Source organism: Ptychodera flava, chromosome 5, assembly GCF_041260155.1.
Source record: "Ptychodera flava strain L36383 chromosome 5, AS_Pfla_20210202, whole genome shotgun sequence".
Lineage (NCBI taxonomy): Eukaryota > Metazoa > Hemichordata > Enteropneusta > Ptychoderidae > Ptychodera > Ptychodera flava.
In genome coordinates this window covers 3,513,767-3,541,011 of record NC_091932.1, presented here as the reverse complement: position 1 = coordinate 3,541,011, position 27,245 = coordinate 3,513,767, and the positions used below count along the sequence as shown (strand labels likewise).

The following is a 27,245-nucleotide window of genomic DNA, read 5'->3' as shown; positions in this document are numbered from 1 at the left end:
CAGGTGTTGTATTGATGTAATACAAGGAAAACGGGTGTAGCAAAGAGACGAGAGAAATATAAACATTATTATGTGCAATATAAACAGCTGCTTACACAAATACAAGAAAAGGTGCAACAACAGAGGCCCCGGGGTCAGAACTTATTCAGGACATATTTCATCAGGCGCTAGAAATACAAAAACAAGAAGGATTTAGTCCGCCGCTGGAGCGATATCTACGATATTATGGATTGAATGGATATGAAAGTTAGTTCGTACCGATAGGAACTTCGTGTTCAACATCAGCTAGACTCCGCGACCGGCCGGCCGGACTGACAACGGGGCTCCTTTATATAGGCTAGTTTGATGGTGATGACTCACACGGAATTTCCCGTACATGTATAAACATGCTCAGAAGGGAATTTCCCCGCTTAGTTCAGGACAATGCACTGCTGCGCGTGAGTGAGTTCGTATATAGGTCAGGGTCATACTTTAGTTACATGGATGGTTAATTTTTCCTTCGCTTCATGTAGATAAATGAATAAAATGGGGTGTAAAATTCTTACTTCATCCCAGTTGCCCCCACGTTTTCTTTTACTACTGCCGGACTTTGTCCCTTTAATGCCAAGGTTCACTTTACCTCTCGCGCTTTGCCAATGGGGGCGCCATCACCGAGTGCTGTGAAGCTATCAAACTAGCAAAGTTGGGATGTAATGAAAACTGAATTGTTTCTGTTCACGAATTATCAAATCTCAATCAGATATCATGGGAACATCACTATAGTTCATGGTCACTTCAAAAAGACAAGTTGAAGGAAAAATCAAATCTTCATAGTAAAAGACTGTTTATTCAGAGCTGTACTCAGGATCTGCTTGGTACTTACAGTGTTGCAATGGTAACCCAATCATTATGTAAATGATGCTCTGTTACATCTAAGACAAATACATATCTCAGCTTGTTCACACATTTACACTGATAACAATACAACTAAAACAAAAGAACATTAAACAACTTGTTTTCTTCTTTAATTTTATTGGCAAATGGCAATAATAACAGCCATATTGCTAAGTTCCCTCATCACATCATAGGGAACCATGGAGGTAGTTCTTTCTACCTCCATGGTTCCTTATACTGTCCAAAGTCCCACAGCCTTCTTCCCATCAACTCAGTTTAAGGGAGGGGTGGTCAAAACTCTGCTCACAGGTCGCCAGGGACCCCTATGACTGATGTGAACACTGTATCTAGGGTATGTTGGTGATTGATGAAAGTGAAAACATGGTTGTCAACAATGAATATCATAAAATTTCAATGTTGCAGCATTACCAATATAATGCATGAAATAAGGTACATCATTTGTAAATAAGAAAGTCCTACAAGCGCCATTCCTCTGGCCCCTTCCCTGTAAAGTTGACCATGTGAAACATTAAGAGAGGGTTGAATTTTGAAATGTTTCTTCAAATGATCAGTTGTAGCCATTTGTGCATGCAGATTATATGCAAGTATATGCAAGGTTAGGAATCTGTCTGTCATGGAATTTTCCGCCAATGAAAATGTAAAAAATGGTTCTAGGTTTATTGCCTTTGTGAGCACATTCCTATCACATTATCATGATGTATAGTAGATGTGCAACATTTTCTCCATCAGTTAAGTCTCTTTACAATTATCTGTAACACTATGAGAAATATTTTTGAAAAATGAGATTTGCTTATTTTTCATGTTTTCCCATACAAAACAGAAGAAATAGAGGTAGTCAAAATAATTTCAATCTTTACCTCTCATAATTTCTAAAAAATCTCCCAGGCTACCAAAATAACCTAAATGATTTCTTTTCCTCTGATGAAAATCAGAGTTTGCAAAAGAACACAGGTTACCCATTTTTTTTATAGATAATTTGTACACTTGCAAGGAGAGAATTTATACGCAGACTTGAATTGCTGGGGCAGAGAATAAGCACCCCTGGAACCTGTTTGACAGAGAATTAGAACCCCTACACTTGGTGAGGCAGAGAATTGGTACCCCTGGAAACTTAATTAGTGGGACAGGGATTTCGTGTCCGACACTTGCTGGAGAAGAGAATTAGTACCCCTGAAACTTACAGGGGCAGAGAAATAGTACCCCTACAACTGCTGGAGCAAAGAATTAGTACCCCTGGAACTTACAGGGGCAGAGAATTAGTACCACTGGAACTGTTGAAGCAGAGAATTAGTGCCCGACACTTGCTGGAGCAGAGAATTAATACCCCTGGTAAAGCTGGAGCAGAGAATTAGTACCCCTGGAACTTGCTGGAGCAGAGAACTAGTACCCCTGGTAATGCTGGAGCGGAGAATTAGTACCCCTGTCAAGTTTAGAGAAATTTCTCCTAGCAAATCAATGCAATGTTGGTAGTCTGAATAGCATTTGATTTTTCTACCAGAGAAACTACAACTTTAGCATGAAATACTTTCTTTTTCAAGCAAACATCATTTTCTTGACCTTTTTCATTGGAAATAACAAATGATTGCCAACCGAGCATATAGTTCACAATTTTGCAAGAGAGAAAAATCGAAATCTAACTATGCAGCTGATGTTAACAAATCTACACTGTAAATATTTATGTATCAAAAACGCCGATTAATGTGGAGTTGGCTGCACATTTCAAACTTTTGCACTGAAAAAACAAGAAAATGAGTGGTTTTCCTTTGATTTTCATTTATTTTGCTTCAAAATTTGTGAAAATCAGCAAATCTCATTTTTCAAAAATATTTCTCATAGTGTTCAGTATTTGACGTATAACATGTCTAATTGAATAAAAAGACCATGACCCAGTCAGTGTTTTTTTTTTCTCAATTTAACATTGCTTCTTCATGAAAGTTTGCAACATACACTGCTGCTTGACCAGGATACTTGTGAAGACTGAGATTTGTTTGTATCTATTACAATCATACTGAACACATCACAATTATCATCACTGTCAATGCACATACACAGTATTTGCCATCCAGCATAATGACAGTAATGTGTTCCAATTTTTTGCCACTTTTTGAACAAAGTTATCATCAATACACAATGTCTGTCCTGTTATCATCAAAGTAGCTTGTTGTGAGAAGTGATAGACTATACAAAGAAAATTTACAGAGTATTTGCATTTGGTTTGCAAGCAATAGAAACTGGTGGTGAATGAAAGAAAATATTTCATTACGGTTAAATTTGCACTCTCAGTGAATGAACTACATTGGTCAGGTCTATTAATTCTTTACAACAAAGGAAATAAGACATACATATATTTTCCATTCAGTCTAATCAAAGAGAGCCCTGGTATATAATTAGCAAACTGCAAACAAATTTTCCTGACAAAAATGAGTTACAGCCAAAATTCATACAAAATATCTTTCCAAGCTGCAATGAGAACATTTCCTCAGATGTGATAAAGATGTGAAAAAATGTGATTTTTCAATAAATTGTAACATCTGAAAAAATGAAAAAAATAAATTTCATCAAAGCCATCTAAAAGCCATTAATGACATACACTAGAAAGCACTATACATCTCCTATTTCTAAATCTGAGCAATGATGGCACTCTACAAACACTTGTTAGAGGATTTCATGGCTTCAGTGTACATGTTAAAACGGTAATATGACACTGACAATACAACAAAAACCTCTGTATATGTCAGAGTAAATTTGATGGTAGAAAAAGGATTTACACTCATTGGAATGGCTAGAAATTCTATAAACTATGCACATGAAAAATGTCCAAAAGATTACAAATCTCTAATTCTGATGCATGCATAAAATATGTTGTTTGTAGATTAGCAGATGAAATTGCTTGAAACACACAAAAAATTACATTTTTTATGATCTTTGAAAATGACATGGATGGTACACACAAACTGCGGATGTATATATGATAATAACCTGAGACGGAAAATTTAAACTTTGATACAATTTCTTTTAGGCAAGTCATTCACTCAAATGTAAAGCAAAACAAATTTTTGAAATACAGCTACAGTTACCATGGCAGTAACCACAGACCTTGTTTTTTACTGTACTCTTGGTAGTGTAGTTTTTTGTCATTTTGTTTTACATAAACAGATCTTTGTACAAAATGTATTTAATGATTGCTCATATGACATACATATGGATATCACACCATTTTCAAAAAAAAAACATGTTGCCCAAAGTATACTTTTGGCATCAAAGAGGAAACAGCACTGTACAACACCTGTCATGACCTGACCTGACCTGACCTGACCTAAGTGATTCAGCAAATTGGATATTTTCATTTGTATATGTGCACCATCACTGTCAAAGAACAATGTAGCTCGACAGTGATTTTTCACAGAAAGCCATCATAAAAATTCCGTATTTGTATCTGTTATTCAATAATTTACACAGCACACTTCATAATGAGAATGTTAAGTGTGATTCAATAACAGTATGACTTGGGAAAGAGCCGAGTACATTGAGCGCAAAAGTACATCATTTGCCCCTGAGAAACTACAGGAATATTACACAATTTCTGTTAAATAATGAAATGAGATAAATTAGAGTTGTAATTTATCAACGGTTGTGGCAGTCCATCTCCCTTCAGTGAGTCATCTCAGTTGTGCAAAACAAAGTGAATGCATGCAGTCTGTCCAGGGACCTTGAATAGAAAAATGCAAAGACAATTGTTAATTCACGATGTAAAATTACAAGTTGACTCTTGCTTAATTGTTAAGAACAGACAGAGTTGAATGCTGGCAATGGGACTTGATGCTGGTGGCCCTCCTCTTCTCAACAATTTCAGCATAACAAATAATGGCTGAGTGATTTCACTATCACATTCACTGGCCATGATGTTCAAGACATATGTAGTCTTTGGCAGAGATTGATTGTTGTGTAGTGAAGCTGGAACTGATATTTGTTTACATTTCATTTCAAAAACAATTACCCCGGTAGTTTAGATGTATAAAAGCTTGGTAACCCTAACTTTTGATGTTTTTTTCATTATTTATATATATATATATATATATATATATATATATATATATATATATATATATATATATATATATATATATATGTCTATTGCAATTTCTTTTTCTACTCCTCAAAGCATGTTGAAACATCCACTGCTTGTTGGCACAGCTTGTACATGTGTTATATGTGCAAATGGATGTACACACGGGTACCAATGAAAAGTGCAATCTGAGACTGCAAACTGGGACTTCCAGTTTACCAAAAATACAATCTGGGACCTGCTCCAGATTGTGTTTTTTTTCCATCTTTAACTGGTTCCAGATCATGTTTTGTGGCAATCAGCATAGTAACCAGGCCAAGGTCAGATTTTTTTAAAATCTGGGACAAATCCCTGATTAAACTTTTGCAACTTAGAGTGCCGTTCATACACAGGCCATTAAAACACCTCTGAAACGGCTCTGGTCCAATACTGTCTTTAAAAGTTACGTGTGGGCCCTACCAAGTGGTTCTGAAACGTTTCAAATTTGAGACAGTTTAACTGACCAGACCTGAGCCGGTGTAGGGATTAACTCTATCCGCAACTCACTGTGTGGACGGACTGAGCCACTTCAGAGCCATCTTAAATGCCCTCATTCGACAGCTATTTGTAACAAATAACAAACAACAACCAACATTCAATTCAATTCCTTTCGTCATGGCTACCGAATGAACAGAGCATTACATCGCGTGGCAATAATTGATCTGACAATGAGATCAGTCTGCTTAGGCAAAAAAAATATTGTGTTGTTCCGATAATCCAACATACCCTAGGGCTCCCCCTAAGTCACCAAAATGATTAGCCAACTGATTAGCCAAATCAAAAATCTTGTAGCCACTTTGAGCAACTTTTAGCCACTTTATGATCTCATTAAGCTTGGCAATTACAGCTTTCTTCGCATTCAGGAGTTCCGAATTTTACAAATCGAGATGTTTTGTATGATGTTCCTGATAGTTTTTTTCATTAAAGACATATTTATTCAGTTTATATTGAATAATCTGTGTTTTTATGACATTTCCAGGATAGAAATACTTTTTCATTTCAGATGGTAAACTTTTACCACCAGAAATAAAATAAGGTATCAATTGAATTCTAAAAATCTGGTGCTGTAGCAAAGTGAAGCGTATATTACCACAGGTACAGAACATTTCTGCTGCATTCATTTAGTGTTCACAGTATGATAGCTTGTCATAAGCTACAAGCTTCTCATGTGGCAAATTTATGCAGTCTTCCATAACCAAAATGTTTTAGCCACAAGAATAAAAAAAATGGTGCAGGAGAAAGCATTTAGTAGCACACTGGCAGTGTAGATACAATTGGCCCCGGTGTTACTGGTACATGTATGTCATAGTTGTGATCAAGCAGGCTGAATAGCATTTTGAGTATGAGTATTTTTCTTGAGACCAAAGGGTTTGGCAAAACATTACTCGTGTAAAACAAAACACAATGATATATGTTCATTTAAATTACTCACTGTTTGAGAGTATACATTGTTTTAATGATTATGATAACATTTTAACACAGATATATTTTCATGTGATATTTTGATATGATAAAGAAATGTCTGGTGATGTTGACTTCTACATCATTAAACTGGTGGTATCTACAAAAATATTAAAATAATTCAGAATCACATAATTTCTTGTATAAGTTATAGCAGTTTGAAATAGACCGAATTAATTTTTATGAATTGTTGCTTTAATGTTTACATGCAAAATTGCAATTCACAAATGTGATGATTTGACAATGGATATGCTTACTGCAATTACTGTCGATCAATATCCCTTTGCAATGACTCTTAATAAATTTAATTTAAAACTGACAGTCAAGCTGAATGCCATTTAAATTGGAAGACACCAAAATTACCTTTTACCTATTGGACCACCCTAGGTGGCTCTTTTGAACCATAATTGTACACTAAAAGGGTCTTCATGCGTGACATCACATGCATGAGATGACCTAGACTTGACCTTTCAGAAAACCTCAGTTTTTCTCCTCTTCCTTCGTATTATTGCTCCGTTTGTGAAATTTCCCTTTTAAATTACGGTTTTTACTATCAAACTGAGTAGTTGCAGGCCAAATTTTGATTCTAGCAAAGTAGGTAAAACTTCTAGATAGACTATAGGACGAACGGGACTCAAGGAGGCAAAACAAAGCCTCTATGTACTGCAGACGGAACAGCAACAATGTCTGCTCCACGTACCAGGGAACTTGTAACTTTGTAGAAAGGAGAGTAAACTGTTTCAATACATTGCAACTTTGTAGGAAGGAGGGTAAACTGTTTCAACATCTTACGACTTTTTTATTGTTAGCTGTAGTTTTTTGTTGAGGTGGCACCTGGGCAGGAAAAATTCATTAGCCATTATGTTCGCCAAACTGGAATTTTTGTAGCCATTTTAAACTTTCTTTCGCATTTGGCTAATTGGCGATCGGGTAGCGGGAGCCCTGTACCCTATTTTTCACCAGCAAACCCTGGACTTTTTAGAGCTACCTAAACGCGGAAGAAAAACGAAGAAAGAAAAATCCACATAAAATCACACGTTCATTACCTCACGTTTAATTTTTGCTTGAACAAGGATGTCTTTAATGTTTTTATTCTTTTATATGCTGTGACACGTTTTTCTGGAAAAAATTGGCCAGTGTTTGATCGCCCTTGACCCCTGAAAAATGCATATTTAAAAATAAAATTATTTGGAAAAAAAATCTTTTAGCCTACCTACCTACCCTATGTTTGAAAACCATGTTATCGGAACAGCACAATTAATTTTTTTGGCCTTATCTCAGTCTGGGCGGACAAAATAATTATACAGAGAATGCTGAATGGAACATGTAGAGACAGCCTCGTTTACAAAAAAGAAATTGCCAAAAGGGCTCTACAAAAGGGTTTAAACAGATAGCTGATCAGTGCCACCGCAAGATGAAGGCACTGCAACTTAAGAACAAAGAAGTTGTTGACAGCAACAGGTGGAGCGTCAGTAAACCATGGAGGTACCTCCACGGTACGACATCATTCATGTCAGCCATCTTGTTACAATGCGGTATGCTTTTGTCACATCTTTTGAATTTGAGAGGGCACATTAAGTCGGCTTAAACACCAAAACAAAGACTTAATTTTGCGTGTGTGGACACAAGCGGACTCAAACCATTAATCCCTGTGTTTGCAAATCACAAATAGTGTCACAGAAACGTTTCAATTTTTTTCCTGTCTGAACGTAGTATAGGAAGATCACATTTACAGAACAGTTCAAAGTGGAAGATCTTTTGTAAAAGGAGAATTATGGAAAGAAGAGATTATTTGACCAACAAGGTGAAGCTTACCTCAATGATCTCTCTATACAAAATACCTGTGTAAAGTCTAGTTTGTTCTTGAAATCAACAAAATCAAATTTTTAACTTGAAGCTTGCAACACTTTTTCTAAAAGTCACCCCCTAAACAAGCAGTCTCAGCTTTTAGACAATAGTTTATTGTTAACTTATGAATAAAGTGTGAAGTGATAATGCATCTATTGCCACGGTCCTGTACTTTTTCCTTGACACATCTATGCTCTGATAGACTGCATGGACACGTATGATAAGACTCGACAAGTATGATATGACTTGATATCTGAAACCACAATGTGCAAACAGAAAAAACACTCACTCCTGAGGGAGGTAACAGTTTCATCAGACTTAGATACTATGATACAAATATATTCCAAAAAAAAATCTTCCTTTGATGCCCAAATCCAATGATACACTAGCACCAATAGCATTTAACTCAACATCAGAACAATCTTTGTGCTTAAGAGCTACACAACTAGAAAATCACCAATCTGTTTTGATTGTAAACTAGACAGTGTATGGGAAATGTTCGACGCGCACTGTACCAATGACTAAATTTGTTGCAAATGTTTTACTTTTCTAATGATAAGCAACATGTAGACTTGTCAATCTCTGCAATTAAGGCAAACCAGATGCTCAATCAAATTCCACTGTAGTTTGTCAGCGAGTTAGAGATTGCGATACTTGATGTTACCCATCTTTATCCCTTCATTCCCATCAACAGTATGCTGTCTCTCAAACCAACCATAGCTTTTACACAATTCTATGCTGAAACAACTGACCAAGAATTCAAACTCAGCTAGACTTGTTTTTGCTATTCTTGATTCTCATCTCACTAATAACTTTTATAAGACTCGTGTATATAATGTTATTGCATACTTTCCAAACACTAGGTTTCCTTTCCAAAACACAGAATAGACTACTTTGAGAACACTATCAGAAGATGGCGATCGAGGTACCGATCAAACCGTTAGATAATGGAAGTGGAACAGCAGTTCTAGACACTGATTATTACATAATAAGAAAGGGTCAAAATAACTCGTCAAACGGTGATACCACATAAAGTTTATGACAGACGACTCAGAACAAATAACACAGAAATATACAGCCTTATAAGAGAAACTTACGGCACAAAACATGTTGACAAGAACATATATCTTTGTTTCAATCTAGTGAAAACAATACGAACACTACCTTGAATACAGTAGAACAAAATTAAGACATCCTTGCATCCCAAGTGAAGGAACAATCTTCAAGTGGGACAACATAGGAATCTATTGATAATTCCACACAATTTATCTACTGAAGAAGACTTTGAGGCGACTGTTTTGAAGATAGTACAGCAAATTTCAAAAAACAGCGTTAAAAGATCGTAGTATTAAACAGTCTCCGCAACTCTGGAGTACAGACTGCACTGACATTCAGATTGCAGCTGTGTCTCGCCATGGCAAATCAGTTCTATACACAAAACAGCGAAACGTAAAAGACATTTCAAATATGCAAAACGCACTAAAGCACAAACAATTAAGATATAAATAATGTGTCGAGTTGCTTTCCTTATTACATAGATAAATATTTAAGGGCTATATTCCTCAATTGCAACAACAAAATAGATTTATTACATTTATGGTTGACAAGTATTACATTTATGGGTGATTTTTTTATTACATTTATGGTTACCATTTATTACAATTTTGGTTGGTGTTTTTATTACATTATGGTTGATTTTTGTTACATTTATGGGTGATATTACATTTATGGGTGCACTTTATTACAATTATTGCTGATGTTACATTTGTGGAGATTATTACATTTATGGAGGTTACAAAGCTGGTATGCTTTGTTGACAAAGTTAAATGGTAAGACAGCTTGGAAAATGACCTTGAGAACACACAGAGCGAATAGTTCCTTCCACACAGATGTGAACAGTGGCTGATCAACTTCACAATGCCTAATTTGTTCTGATTTACAACAGTACAGTTTGATTTATTCAAGCAATACCAGTCCATTACACGAGACATATCATGAAGAATGAAAAAATGGATGGCATGTTTTAATAATGAAGACAAAACACAGTGAGTTAAAAGAATTACACAGCATAAGGCATGACATACAATGATACAATCAACAACGGCGATAGGGTTAACTGATGTGAACATTTTGTCTTGTAAGGAGGTTGTTTGATTTACCCAGAAAACATACTGTCCAGTACAAAAATTGAGTTATGAAGAAACTTGCACTAAAAGCTGATATGTGGTGTCACCATTTGATAAACATAATACAGCTAGGGAAATTACACTGGAAGCATACAGAGATCTAGAGTGTAGAGCCACCATCAACATGAACACATGAACAACAGCTGATAAAGTAAGATGCTTGCATTAAATGCAGGGGTTTATAATGATTAAGTTTGTTTTTTGATAATATCTGATGAACATGATGATGCTATTTGTGAATAGATGATATTCAAGAACAGAAAATTATCGTTTGTTAGAATGTACTGGAACAGGTCATTCTGAGATAGCCACCTCCACAGCCCTATGTGTTCTCATTAACAGTGTTACTATCATGTGATATATCATTTTTAGGTCCTAACTAAGGTAGCTTTGGGATTACAACCTCACAGAGTACACAGCAAGTTTTTCTCTCTCAAATCTGAAATTTTCCAGGACCACTAAGGAGGGTCCACATGTATTTTGTATGACCAGTATTTGACCTGAGACTTCAAAAGCGTTTCAATGGACAGTGTGTGAACACAATATAAGTTCAAGAATAGGAATTTTGATTCTATTTTAAGTATTTTGCTGCATATTTGTACAAGTGAGTTAGATGAATTATCTGAGAATTATAATTTCATTCATTTTTTAACTCTACGCACAAATGAAGATTAACAGTAGAAGTACAAGCAAAAATGTTAAATTGCAATATATGTTCACAACATAAGTTTCAATTTACATGACTTGATGTGGAGTGTAGATCATTGCCTATTCCACTGAACAAGAAATCATGTCCAGTCTTCAGAAGGAAGGATTAAAAGTTAGTTTGACACCTCTTTGATTTGGCATGGACAACAGAGACACACAGTCAGCGCTAGCATTGTTGGGATCATTTTTCAGGACAAAGTGGGGATAGGATCTCATCAGAAGTGTCTGTGTAAGTTTCAGTCACACATTCATCTGTATTGAAGAAGAAATTGAAGAAAACATTGAAAAATCATACCACAACATGACAAACCACAGCACAGTGGTAGAGCATGTCATAAAGTACCGTATTTTGGGAGCCTAAATCTTCTCTGTATTTTGAAAACCGATATGTCGATATGAAACAGTTTTCAGGTAGAAGTTTTTTAAGATTGTTTGACCAAAAATAACAAAAATTGCCTTAAAAATACAAATATGCAAATTTCACAACAATTTGAACAAATCTGACTGAAGTCACCCTAAGTGTACAGCATATCAAATATCAAAGCAATTGGACATGTGGTTTCAGAGAAGAAGATTTTTTACCAAAACCGGCAAAATATGCCCTAAAAATGTAAATATGCACATTTCACCAAGATTTGAACAAACTTAAGTGAGGTCACCCCAAGTGAAATGCATATCAAATTACAACACAATCAAACTTGCGTTTTCAGAGGAGATGGCAATTGTCGAGGGACGAAGGGATGACGGACGGACAATGATGGAAAATTAGCCTATTTGATAAACTCTACGTCATTGACAAAGGAGCTAATAAGTGATGTAGAAATATTATATCAATATACATCTTAAATTTCTGAATGCTGTATCTTAAATATACGGTATATATTTACAGCCACAATGAAGATATGAATAATACCGTATGTTTGAATTAGATAGTTTTAGTGGCAAACGAGTCTACATAGAAACTTAGGAAGAACGGGAAACAAGCTGTACATCATCAGAAATCAAAAATGCGAGAAAGTGTTTTCTTTTACCTGTCATGAAATCAACCATCATAATATGGATTGCCCTTCCTTGCTGTGCCTTGATAACCCACTCACAGATGTAACTGTCGTCACAGCTTGCATCACTGTAGTTAGGTGAGATGACAGGCACACTGCCTCCTTCAGGAACTATGAGATTGTTAATACAGTCTGAAATAGAATAAGGCAGTAAAACAACAAACTGATTAATTGAGATCTATTCAACCGATAGTGAAATGGTAAAATCTCTCACATTCATCAAATTATAATATCTTTGTCTTTGATTAAATGTTAATGCCCATATAAGAATAGGATTGAATTTCATGAGCTCAATTAATTCATGAAGTGTACTGCCAGTTTTACCATGCTGCTTGTTACAGTACCATGAACTCAGGGATATTTTATCAACACACAAAACCATCTGAGATACTGACTTAAAAGTGAATCCTCTCTTCACTTTTCAATTGACAAAAACCCTATTAACTTGAAATGAAAATTATCCACTTGGTCATCACTTGCAATAATGAACATCTTGCTAGATGGAAAATGAATTTACTGTTCGGATTTTACCACACACCAATGCATGAGTAACACTATAAGAGATGCTTATCATTGTAACTGTACATGAAATCCTCTGTATGTTTCAGAGTGGTCACTGACAAATTTCAGTAAGATCCTATCAGTATCTGTGGTGGATGGTTTTTGTGCCAGATTCTATAAGTACCTTTGATGTATGGGTCTGAGCCGAATTGCATCAGTATCTGTGGTGAAAAAGTCTGAGCCAGATTGTCTGAGCAAGTTTCCTAGCAAATGCTTTTTTGTTTCATGGATGATTTTGAATTTTTTTGTCTTGTGATAGAATGTCCAGGGAACTCAAGAGAGAGAACACTTTGTGACTAACTACTCCACAATCAAAGGATTAAAATTGGAAAATGAAGATTCAATATTGTATGATTAGTTCAATGGACCACTATGACTTACACTCTGCTGAAGTAAAAATGTGAAAGTTTGTTGGCATCGTTAGAGAAAAACTTATTAGAGAAAAGTTGCAAAGTCATATTTTTCCTTGTGAAATTCTCTGTGCTTCGAAAGTCAGCACCTCAGCTCACCTTGGTTCAGTTTCAGAGTCCAGGTATTTCACTCTAATTCTCTTGCCAGAAGTAGAAGTGATGGTCCATTCACATTAATCGTTGCCATAGTTATCTGCCAGTGGGTAGTTTGGAGAAATATGTGGACTGTCTCATCTTCTGCTATGTGACCTTTTGACTTCCACAGTCCACTGCTGATGCTGTTGCCTTCCACAGTCCACTAATAATGCTTGCAGATTCCATTGGTGATGCTGTAGCAGTTGGAAGTGGTTTTGCTTCACTTGGATCAGGTAGAAAGAATAGAAAATGATTTGTTACAAGATGACTGTCTGCATACAGAAGTTGGAAAGTTCTTTCATATCTCTCAACAATGCTTCTTAATTATACTCCATGTTGACATCACTATTTAAAGTAGTTGTCCTTGTATATGTATAATATTTTCAGCAAACAACAAAATGAGTGTTTACTCTTTTATTTACTTAAAACTGCAGGAACTGTACTTTTGGATGGCAATGTTCATCTCACAATCTGTCCCTGAAAAGACCACCATCAGCGGTTCCAGATTAATCACCTCATCTTCTATCAGCAATGTCCAAGACATTAATGTTTGACCATCATACTCTGCATTTGTGATTAATATGGCAGTTTGGTTTGCCGCAAAAACAACCACAGAATATTGACCATACTGGATTTTATTGCTCTGACACAAGTTGTCATGAATTTGCCAAGTTGATGAGATCTAGTATTATACTGGAAGTCAAGTAATGATCATCTTTTACTTTTATCATTATCACCCATTGCAAACGGATATTGTCAGGGGAAGGCACTGTAAATTACTGATTGATATTAAAGACTTACTGTCATTTCCGTGTGTAACTGTAATCACAAAACCATGCATTACAACTGTGTAATCTGTGTAGACCATGATCCAGATTTCATCATCCTGTGAATAGAATGGCCCTTGAAGTGCAGTACCAGATTTGTGTCGGAAGAGAATACTGAGGTCAGCTAGTGTAGTCTGGACCACTACCACTGTCAATCCGATGAAAACTGATCTTCAGTTTGAAAGTCTACCATGGGTAAGTCTAGACTCTGTGGTCATATTCCACAGATAGCTTTCATCGTTGAAGTAATCTAGTTTTGGACTCTGTCATGAGGGTGTGACCTGTTTTCACACTGTATGCACCACCACAAGGTTCAGGATAGACACAGCTGTGGAAAAAACAGTAACAAACACATGTCAATGTATCAAAACATTGGATGAAAGACTGTCCTTACCCAGTCTTCCATAATTTACTCTTTTCTCTATATTTCTTAATTCTGCAGTCAATTATGAATACAAAATCACTGAACAGAAAATATGATTCTCCTTTGCTGCTTGATCAAAGTCTAAAAAGATCAACATACAATGCACTCAACTCTGTGATGATGGAGATACCGGTACATGTACATTGTATGATTTTAAAAGGTGAGCTTTGATGTCAGCACAGCAACATCATCTTGGTTTGTTAAATGCTGTCTGTACAGTACATGTTAACACTAAGAGTGTTTACACCTGAAAGCAAATTGTAGGCAGGTTGGGATCACCTTAACACTTTAAGCATTAAAGTCCATTTTTGTCACCTTCATAAAATTTACCCCAGTCAATTTTTATCAGATTTTTGACAAAATTTAAAAAATACAGTCAAGGACAGTGAGCTCATATTTGGCTTGAATTGGTCCATCAAGAAATATTTAAACCAGAAAAACAAGAATGGCAAAAGTAAATAAGGTCTGAAACTTTAGGTACTGCGGGTCAACTTTAGGAACAGCATTAGCAGAGGAATGTTTCAACACAGTCCTTCACGGTTTCAGCAGTTTCAGTAGCAATATGTATCAGTTCATGAACAATGACAGCAAATGACTAAAGGTCAGTGGAGTAGGCTGTTTTAGTCACTGCCACCACTCTACACATAATAAGTACACTGCATACAAATAGGTTAAAGGTCATAGAAGCTCTGACTCAGATGTGTGGGCTGTTTCAGTTAATACCACCACTCCTGCATATTTGCAGGATTTCCATTTTTTCTTACCTCATTTGCATATTTTAACACTGACAAGTTTATTTGAACAACATCACATCTCAACCCCAGGGTCTACCTGTAAACCAAATACTAAGTTGGTAGGTGTGGCGGTTTGGGAGCTTTTGCCTTGGACGGACATACATTCGCGCATACATACATATATACATACAGGCATACAGACGCCACCAACTCACCATATAAGCTTATAGACATACCAAATATGAGTTACAAATAGAGACAATGACACTGTGCTCCCATTTTGCAGAAATAGTCAGCGCTAGTACACACATAAAATTGCATTCGTACAGAATTATTACCAAGAAAATTCCATTGCAAGTGCAAATCAACCTTACACCAAGCAATATGAAATCGTCTACCTCATAATGACCTTAGCACCTACTTTGAAAGTGATGGGATTAAGTTTAAAAGAAGAGTTTTTGACCAAAAAGGCAAAAATTGCCCAAAAATACAAATATGCAAATTTCAACATCATTTCAATGCATCCTATTTTGGTAATTTTTAGTAACCTGTAAACCAAATTTTAAAGCAACAGGACCATAAATTGAAATTAAAATTGTCATACTTTTTTGACAAAAATGGTAAAAAATACATAAAATAAAATCATTTAAAATAGAAAGCAGCCAATAGTGGCATCAAATCATCATGACTAAATATGCATGGCCTAAGGTACTTAATAAACCAAGTATGACAATGATCAGGTGAGCAGTTCCTGAGTTATTGATTTTTGACAATTTTCACATTTTTTGTACCTCATTTGAATTTTTACGATGTTTACATATTCATTTTAACAATGGCACATCTGCATCTGCATCATATATTGCACCACTACACAAAAAATCAGCTTGACCCATGCAACTGGTCTCAAGATTTAGCTGAGGACTGACATCAATACATATATATACAGTACCGGTACATATATACATTACATATATATATAATATATATATATATATATATATATATATATATATATATATATATATATATATATATATATATACTTCAGGGTTGACTAGAGTGACAAAGTAACTGAGTTGTGACTCTGAGTTTCGCACTCTATGCGGTCATCAGACAACAATTGTCTGATGACGTACCGCATAGAGCGCGAAAGTCAGAGTCATAACTCATGTACTTTGTCACTCTAGTCAACCCTGAAGTACAAATTGCTCTGTGGAATGACCGCATCGAGCACTTTCTCAACCAGCAAGTACAACCTAACCTACCTATATATATATATATATATATATATATATATATATATATATATATATATATATATATATATATATATATATATATATATATATATATATATATATATATATATATATACATACAGACATACACACATACATATATCCATCCCTCCATCCATACATCAAATATACATTCATCCATCCATCCAACCATCCATCCATAGATACATGCAGACATCAGTGTGTGAAATTAAGAGAAAATAGCTTCAGGTCATAAGGGCCTGCACCAAGTCAAACCTTCCGGTCCTCCCATAAAACTTCCGGTCCCAGTAAATGTAGTTGTTAACGACATTAACGCAAAGGAATGACACGGAGACAAGTGTTTGGCCGAAATCCGGGTTATGCATGCACTGCCATGGCAGGGGCGACGAGGCGTCATAGCGGCCTGAATGGCGGTACCGGGCTCTGGTACCGTGCATCGGGCAACGTGTTTACCGGCCGCCCGCAGCAGACCCATGACAGTACCCCCCTGGAACTTTATTGTATAAAGTAAGCAGTATAAAGACGTACAATATCTTTTATTGTGAGCTGCTAGCCTGCAGCGAGGCTTTATTTATTTATTTATTTATTTTTTCTTTTGCGGTGGGTGGGCGGGGATTTTGTGGTGTGAACTTGAGCGTGGCAGAAGTTGAAATGGACGAGCTATAGCTTTGCTCACACTGATATGCGCATGGATAGTGACGTGGAGAGGGTGACGCAAATTGTTTAGATAACGGTGAAGGGGGCAGTTGGTAGATAGGTTACGTCATAAGTGCATCCAGCTAGTGGTAGTAGGTGGCGCATGGTGACCCACATATGTCAAGGTCTAAACCCTTCTCCCCGTGTCCTCCCAGACGTTAACAATGATTATAGCAAAGCCATAATCACCCATTAACGCAAAGGAATGACACGGAGACAAGTGTTTGGCCGAAATCCGGGGTTATGCATGCACTGCCATGGCAGGGGCGACGAGGCGTCATAGCGGCCTGAATGGCGGTACCGGGCTCTGGCTACCGTGCATCGGGCAACGTGTTACCGGCCGCCCGCAGCAGACCCATGACAGTACCCCCCAAATTATGGCCAAACCGCGGGCATGTATGACTGCGGTGCGGCAGTACACAGCCCCCCCCCCCCCCACACCCCCCCCCCCCGCCCCCCTCGGTGACCATGCGCCACTGGGAATTGTCTCATAGTATATGTTCATTGTTCTTAGTGTTTCATGTCTCTATAGTTCGTGTAGGGCCATTCCATCGTTGGAATTGTCCAGCGAGAACAGAGTCCTGTGTCAAATGTTAGCCAGCCACGAGTACCTTAGTACGAGTGTTACGTAGAGGGTCTCCCGTGGTGTCTTGATGTAGATCGGTACGCGTCGCTCCTCCATCTGCTCAGTGTCTTTGTGAGCCAGTCAGGTAGGCTGGCTTCTGCAGTGGTTGTGGCGGCGTCACTGCAGAAGCTATGCCCCCCAAATTAAACCGGCGACTAGTACGGGTCGTGCAGGCCAGCTGAGTTTAGTGAGGTTGATTGGCGTTGTCGGCTGTAGCATTGCGATTGTCACTGTGTGGCTGGTCGCTCCCTTGGAAGGGCTGAGGGGTCTCTTGATAGTTGCTTTGGTGGTGGTGCAGAGCATTATGGTCGGTCGCGTTACACACAGAGCACTTGTGTAGCCTGCCATAGTGGCAGGGGGTCTTGCATGAGCCTCGGTTGAAAGATCGACATACCTGAGGTTGGTCATACTGTTTCTTGTTCGCTGGGTTCTCCCAGTAGAATGGGTTGCTGTCGCTGCTGCGTGGGTTTGGGCAGTCAGTCTTCAAATGACCATGTTGGCCACAGGCGAAGCAGGAAGGACGCAGGAGGTGTGGCTGGTTTGTGAAGTGCTGGAAATTGAGGTCTGGGTTTGGTTTGCTCCAGTTGGCCCTGTCTGGGTAGCGGGCAGCGTTCAGGCGGAAGAATTTGTCGTACGCGAGCCAGGCCTCCGGCTTGTAGGCGGCAGCTTTGGAGGCGAGGAAACGAAGGTAGGTGGCCATGGGGATCGCTAGATGTGGGTAGTAGAATGTTCGATATGAAAAAAGACGAGAAGCACTGTAGCCAGGTGTCAAAGTTGTCGATAATTTTTCGCTTCACCTCGGTTGTGAATGTGGCGACGCCGAGGTTGTCCGGATCGAAAGCTACTTGTGTCTTGGTAGCCTGGGTTGAGTTGGGAGCTAGGGCATCAGGATGCAAGTCACCAAGTTCGATGAATTTACCGAGGTTAGCCAAGGCGTTGAGTGTTGATTGGTCGATATATGGCAGTAGTAGGTCGGCTAGGGGTATTGCTGCAGAAGATTTGCCCGTTGGCCCAGCTCTAGGAGGTGGGCACCATGGCGGTGCGTTGAGGCCAGCTCGCCTGGCGGGTTGAACGTAGGGCGCAGCCATATTGCCCGGGTTGTTGTTTATAATGAAGTGCGCCACCATCAGTAGGGTAGTCCCGGATGTGCGTAGCGCTAGAACTGGTGGTCGAGTCGGGTGGGGCAGCTGTAATGGCGGGTCGATATTCATTAACTTGATTAGCGGGATGATTACCTGGTGGACTTGAGTAACCACGGAGCAGGATGGAGCGGCGAGCGTCGTCGTCCTGCGGCGATGACTGAAGCGGGTGATAGTGCACCAACGGCTGTATCCGTTGGCTGGACTTGCAGGTCGGGCGGTGGGGTAGTGTTGGTAGTTGGTTGCCGTAGTTCGCGTCGGATTGAGTCAATGGCGCTTGCAATGCTGGTTTCTATTAGTTTGGCGACGTGGTCTGGTATGCCTGGGTCGGCTGCCGCTGTGGTTGTAGTCGGCACGACGCCGGCAGGGTTGGTTGGTGTGGTTTCCATCGGTACTGGCTGGAGTAGCTGTTCGTCGAGGTGCGCTGGGCGTCTCTTCGACCTCGTCGGTGTACGGGTGGCCGCTCGGGCGCGGCCCCTGCTCTTCTTCATTTTTGGCATGGTGGATTTTGTTGGTGTGAACTTGAGCGTGGCAGAAGTTGAAATGGACGAGCTATAGCTTTGCTCACACTGATATGCGCATGGATAGTGACGTGGAGAGGGTGACGCAAATTGTTTAGATAACGGTGAAGGGGCAGTTGGTAGATAGGTTACGTCATAAGTGCATCCAGCTAGTGGTAGTAGGTGGCGCATGGTGACCCATACATGTCAAGGTCTAAACCCTTTTCCCCATGTCCCTCCAGATGTTAACAATGATTATAGCAAAGCCATAATCACCCATTAAAGTCAACTTCCCCACCAATATTATGCTTTTGAATGTTGTAATATTTAATTTTTCATGTCCTTTTATCAATAGAGTCAGTAAGTATTCACTCAAAAGCACTATTGTTCACATAGATTGCAGAATAGTGTTAGTGAATGATCATGAATCATTCATCTACATTATCTGGAATCTGAAAAAGATCACAGCTCTCATCTTCCTCAATGCCATGCGCACACATTTATCAATGTGTTCCACCATGGGTGGGGGGGGGGACTATGAGACTAACAGGAGAATTTGAAATTTTTTTCCTAGCCATATCAAATCCCCACTTTTGGACCATAAAATGATGTCAAACACCCAGGGACCGGCGAATACAGGCTCATGCACTGACTACATGTGGATGATGAAAGCGAGACAGTTTGTCTCTCATTACTTTCTATGGGGGATTATGTTCTCTACATTGACTGTATACAATTGTACACTACACCAGGGCATGTAATATTGTGATTTGAATATGGTTGGCGAGCTGAAAATCACTTCGAGTGGTAGAAGACTGAGTGAATAGCTTAGTACCATAAAAACAGTCATGAGTAAGGGGAGTGTATGAATATTTTTTTATGCAAACAGTGATCACTAAGTCTTTTTTATTGTAATGTAAAACAGAAGGAAGAAAATACTTGGTATGTATTTTGATATGACGTATGGATTACTTTCAACATTTAAAAAAAATATGCTTAAATGTGACCTCTGTTGCATTCATGAAGAAACAGATGAAGTTATACTTTTAATTAAAAGGACAAGTATCGTAACTTTTTCTCGATTATAGAAATTGCAGACAACATGAATGGCACACGTCGCCACTCGTGGAAATGAATGTATATTTTCTGATCAAAAGGTTTTGCCTGAGCGATTGCTGGGTCTCATCGCCCTTTGAAAGCTTAAAGTTATCAAAGTGAGTCTGAAAAGTTTGACAGACACTCTATGCTGCTAAAACGATCGCGACACGATCACTTAATGATACCGTAAAATCTTAAAAGACGTATTTTTGTGACATTGAGGCCTACAGCCCAGGATGACGGTGAGTTTTGCATGCCTGTCGTAAAACGGTATACCTCGAAACAATTTGAAGCCCTACTCTCGTCCTATGAGAGTATACACGACAGATTGTGCAACTCAACAAAACTGTTACAAAACTGTTATGATAAGGCCGCTCTGTTTTATAAAATGTACACTTGTTATCACGTCGATATATCGTGGTAACAGTTGGTCTTGTGAACTTTGGTTGAAGACCAACAAGCAAGCAAGATGTTCTGGCGGTCCACAAACAAACGTAGCGAAACGTGAACTTGACTGTCGACTGCAGGTAACACAATTGGGCTGTCGTGTAACATCTAGTCCTTATATCGGGCGTAGTTCAAAACCATGGAGGTAAAAAAATACCTCCATATTCAAAACCAAATATGTTTCATAGTAGGTTTTTGTCTTAAACGCTTCTATGAACCGTTTATGTTTTGAACGCTTCAATCGAAAATCAAAGCAAAGAAAACGGAGTCAGTTTTATAAAATGAAGGTCGATCTGTATTATGTACATTTGTGTACAATCCATGTAAATTCGAAAACTTAAAGTGTGGAACTAGTGAAGTGATTCCGGGTGTTGTTATCATATGACACAGATATGCTAACATTACCAGGGTAATATACACTCACTAGGCGAGTATTATTATAATATTATATCGCATTGTTGCACCAAAAGCAATCCACTGATTCCATTGTTAGAATCTGCATGTACGAACATCATTCATACTGATCTGAATGTAATCAGCTGCTCCGTGCTATGCGCGTCGACTCTTCGTAAATGTACGACGTCGCAAGACAAAAAATTCCTATGTTGCGACATTGTCAACCCCCCCCCACCCCCCCCACCCCCCCCCCCCCCCGTCTGGCGTACCATAGATCAAATTCCGCACTACCAGGACACGAAGTGCGATCAATATCCCCTGCTGCCCCGCACTCCCACGGTGGAAAACATTGATAGGTGCATGACATTCAAGTCTGAATCATATGATTCAAAGTTAGTCATCATCTGCATCTGTTACAGGTCTTGACGGAGAAATTTTCATAATCTATTCCAAATTCCAGTCGGTCATAAGGACCGACACGTTGCTAAAAACTTTCGGCCCGACAAGAAATCGGTCGGTCTCGGACCGTCGGACCGACGTTAATTTCGCACACTGGCAGACATACATACATACATACATACATATGTCATACATACATATGTACATACATACATTCAGACAGACATACATACATACATACATACAGATGCAGATACATACATAAATACATACAGACATAAATACAGACATAAACAGATATACATACATGCATACATACATACATACATATATACATACATAGATACATAGATACATAATACATACATAGAAACATACATACATACATACATACATCATATATACATACATACATACATACATATGTAAATACATACATACATACATACATACATCAACATACATTAATCTATCCATCCATCCATCCATTCATCCAACATCCATACAAAGAGACAGGCATAAATACTTTCATTCATACATACATACACACATACCTACATAAATACATACATACATGCAGACATAAACAGATATACATACATGCATACATACATACATACATATATACATACATAGATACATAGATACATATATACATACATAGAAACATACATACATACATACATACATACATACATACATACATACATACATACATACATACATACATACATATGTAAATACATACATACATACATACATACATCGACATACATTAATCCATCCATCCATCCATCCATTAATCCGTCGATCCATCCATATAAACAGACAGGCATAAATACTTTCATTCATACATATATACATGCATACATACATACATACATACATACATACAGACAGACATACATATATACATACATACATACATACATACAATATACAATATACAGACAGACATACAGACAGAGAGATATACATACATACATACATACATACATACATACATACATACGTACGTACGTACATACATACATACATACATGTACATACATACAGATCGACAGACAGACAGACATATTACATACAGACCTTTTTCAACCATATAATGTAGCCAATGAAAGGTACCGGTATACTCCATTTGGTCCAAAATTATCAATTTAAGTACAGGAATTAAAGTTTATAAAAATTGGTAAAATGTTGCACTAACATTTTGGTTGGAAAAAATGGAGCACTCAAAGGGTTAAAAGTCATCTGAGCATAAATTAATTTACATCAACCACATGCACAACTCACAGTGACTGTCACTATCAGAGCATTTTGAACTCAAATAACTTACTCTGATTGAAAACTGAGTGTGTCATGTGGAAGCCAGCACCATAAATGGAATTGTCTGATGTTCTCCTCAACCAGGTCTTTCTACTACCAGTGATATCTTTAGGTAATGTTGATCCCAACAGTTCCTATAATTAAAAATCAAAGTGAGACTTGAGTGGACACCGTGGGTCATCAGTATGTATTAGGGAGATGGTGCAGTGGCAAAGAATGTGAAATTTTCAGAAGAGTTACTTTCAGAATGTGCTTAGGAATACAATTCAGAATAACATTCAGACACTCACTATGTGAGATAATATTCTGTATATTCCAGAAGAGTCCTTTCAGAATGTGCTTTGGAATACAATTCAGAATAATATTCAGACACTCACTATGTGAGATAATATTCTGTATAGAAGTAACAAGTCATTGACATTGACATAGTCCCCACTTGTAATAGGAGTATTAGTCTTGATGGGGTAGGGAAATGAGGTCATTAAGAAGTATCACTGGAGTGTATATGTTCAGATCTATGGACACATAGGTCGATGTCATTGTTCCCATTTTGAAACAAGAGGCATGTCTAAGTTATGGTTCTAAATCGGGAAAAAAGATCAGACCTCTAGCTGTATTGGCCAGCCAAGAAATACATATGTGCATAACAAATGAGGTACAAGATGTGACATCTTAAGGTCTAATATCTACTATCCTATCAAAATTGAAGCGTAAAGAACTTGTGGTTACTGAGTTATGCATATATATGCATATTCAAGGTCAAAGGTCATCAAGGTCACGTGACATTTTGAAAAAAAACCCCATTGTATTGCTAATTAATCCATATATGCCAAAATTCAGACCTCTAGCTCTATTGGCTTGCCCACAATTATATATGGGCATAATTAACGAGGTAAAGCATGTGTTGTCATAAGGTCTCTCATCCTACTAAATATAAAGGACATAGCACTTGTGGTTACTTATTTATTGACATAATCGTGTATTTTACGTAAAAGGTTATCGAGGTCACATGACATTTTATCGAAAAATTTCTATCCTATAGTCTGTCCCTATATACTAAAAATCATACATTTACCTCTATTGGCTTGCTCAAAATTAGATATGTGCATAATTAATGAGGTACAATATGTGGCATCATAAGGTGTCCCATCATACCAAATATGAAGGGTGTAGCACTTGTGGTTACTGAGTTATGGACAAATATGTATATTTGAGGTCAAAGGTCACCGAGGTCACGTGACATTTTGTCAAAATAATTGTATTGCTAAGTTATCCCTATATACCAAAAATCAGACCTCTAGCTCTATTGGCTCGCTCAAAATTAGATATGTGCATAATTAATGAGGTACAATATGTGGCGTCATAAGGTGTCCCATCATACCAAATATGAAGAGTGTAGCACTTGTGGTTACTGAGTTATGGACAAATATGTATATTTGAGGTCAAAGGTCACCGAGGTCACGTGACATTTTGTCAGAATAATTGTATTGCTTAGTTATCCCTATATACCAAAAATCAGACCTCTAGCTCTATTGGCTGGCTCAAAATAAGTTATGTGCATAATTAATGAGGTACAATATGTGGCGTCATAAGGTGTCCCATCATACCAAATATGAAGAGTGTAGCACTTGTGGTTACTGAGTTATGCACAAATATGTATATTTGAGGTCAAAGGTAATTGAGGTCACATGACATTTTGTCAAAAAAATAGCATTGCTAAGTTATCCGTACATACCAAAAATCAGACCTCTAGCTCTATTGGCTTGCTCAAAATTAGATATGCACATAATTAATGAGGTACAATATGTGGCATCATAAGGCTGTCCCATCATACCATACATGAAGGGTTTAGCACTTGTGGTTACCGAGTTATGGACAAATATGTATATTTGAGGTCAAAGGTCACGTGACATTTTGTCAAAGCGTCTGAGATATCTGCGTGAACGGATGGACTCACATGGATGGACTGACGGACTGACATGACCCAATCTATGAGCCCCCTGGACTTTATCTGTGGGGACTAAAAACTGTGTCACTGCATCCTTTTTGCAATATGAATACGATGAGAAACTAAATTTTTATTTTTCTTGGCCTTATACATGGGAGTCTATGGACTGCCTTATACATGGGAGTCTATGGACTGCCTTATACATGGGAGTCTATGGACTGCCTTATACATGGGAGTCTATGGACTGCCTTATACATGGGAGTCTATGGACTGCCTTATACATGGGAGTCTATGGACTGCCTTATACATGGGAGTCTATGGACTGCCTTAAACATGGGAGTCTATGGATTGCCTTATACATGGGAGTCTATGGATTGCCTTATACATGGGAGTCTATGGACTTCCTTATACATGGGAGTCTATGGACTGCCTTATACATGGGAGTCTATGGACTGCCTTATACATGGGAGTCTATGGATTGCCTTATACATGGGAGTCTATGGATTGCCTTATACATGGAGTCTATGGATTGCCTTATACAGGGAGTCTATGGAGGCGAAAACTAAAAAGTCCTCTAACACGGCCAAATTTGATCACATTGTGAAACAAATCAACGTGCATCTGTATGAGGTAGAGTACTATCCTTTTAGCAAGTTTGAACGAAATCGCTTCAGGCGTCTCTGAGATATCTGCGTGAACGAAAAAAGTCATAAAATATGCAAATGAGCAATTAATTAATAAGCCACACCCACCAAAATCTAATCAGATCTAAGTCTCATCATGATAATACCAAATACCAAATTGCATGACATTGGACCTAAGGGTTCTTAAGTTATGAGTGGAACAAAATCTGTCTACGGACGGACGGACGGACGGACGGACAGACGGACGGACGGACAGACGGACGGACGGACAGACGGACACACACACAGACATTGTGGCGACATAGGACACCTTTGGTGCTTCGCACCATGGTGTCCAATAATTTCACAGAGAAATATACATCACTATGATTTCTTATCCTAACAACTGACACAATACTGCAGAGCATACATCTTTATTTAGTACTGCCATCTCTATATTTCAAAGTATAGGTTCAGCAAGACAGTTAAAGATGCTGCATTCAATAGAGCTGTGACAAGCCTTTTACAAGAAACAGTGTGAAACAGTGTATCAGTTGTTGCCTTAATCTTCCTTCTGTACAGTTTATCAAACAACAGGTTAAAATGGATTTACATAAAATATGGAACATACTAACTTTCCTCTGAGTGATCCATGATACTCAGTACCGACTTATGTTTCTGTACCGTAAAGTATGTGAAAATCAGATTATCTGATATTACCTAATGAACCCTGATGTTGTCATAGTTGTCTGGGTAGTTGGGAGATGTGATGACAAGATGGCTGTCAGTCTTGGCTATGGTTGAGATTCCTTACACTTACTAGTAGTGGTACTCAATCTTGTCACACCCCTTACCGAAAATTATTTCTTACTGCAAATTTGCCGTAAGTTTGCTGCAAATATGCAGCAAGCATATAGCTTGCAGGAAGGAGTTGCAGAAGTTTGCAGGTAGATGTGACCCTCCTGCAAACCCTTAAGTCAGTTTGCAGCAAATTTGCGGTAAACGACTAAGTTGCTGCAAATTTGCGGCAAACCAGATTATTGCTGCAAATATGCAGCAACACATGATTGACATATTTCCCACTATTTCATTACCAGGGAGTACACACTACACACTGAGTACTGTTGCACTTCGTGACCAGTCATGTGTAAGCAACATAAAATTGATCTTTCATTTATATTTTATGTTCATTTATTTCATAACAGACAATCCACTTTTTAAATTATAATAACTGGTAATGCTAGATAATGACAGCTTCAGTTAAGCTGGTGAAAGCATTGCCTGGATATAGAGTGCATCTATAGTATATACTGTAGTGACATGATGTAATAAAAGTGCCCTTTGACAATCTGGTTGGGTAAATATGGTTGGATCGAAAACTGAATTTTTAGGGAAACAATTTTTGAAACAGGGACTT

General features: G+C 38.0%; 1 long non-coding RNA gene across 1 annotated transcript; it reads right to left on the bottom strand.

Annotated features, from left to right (window-relative positions):
* Positions 1-806: 806 nt before the first annotated feature.
* LOC139132775 (uncharacterized) lies at positions 807-26,674 on the bottom strand. Its single transcript, XR_011552430.1, has 6 exons — positions 26,549-26,674; positions 23,268-23,391; positions 14,168-14,521; positions 13,331-13,589; positions 12,234-12,392; positions 807-4,603 (listed from the first exon to the last, which is right to left on the bottom strand). It is a non-coding gene; the product is annotated as an uncharacterized lncRNA (long non-coding RNA).
* Between the last annotated feature and the right edge of the window lie 571 nt (positions 26,675-27,245).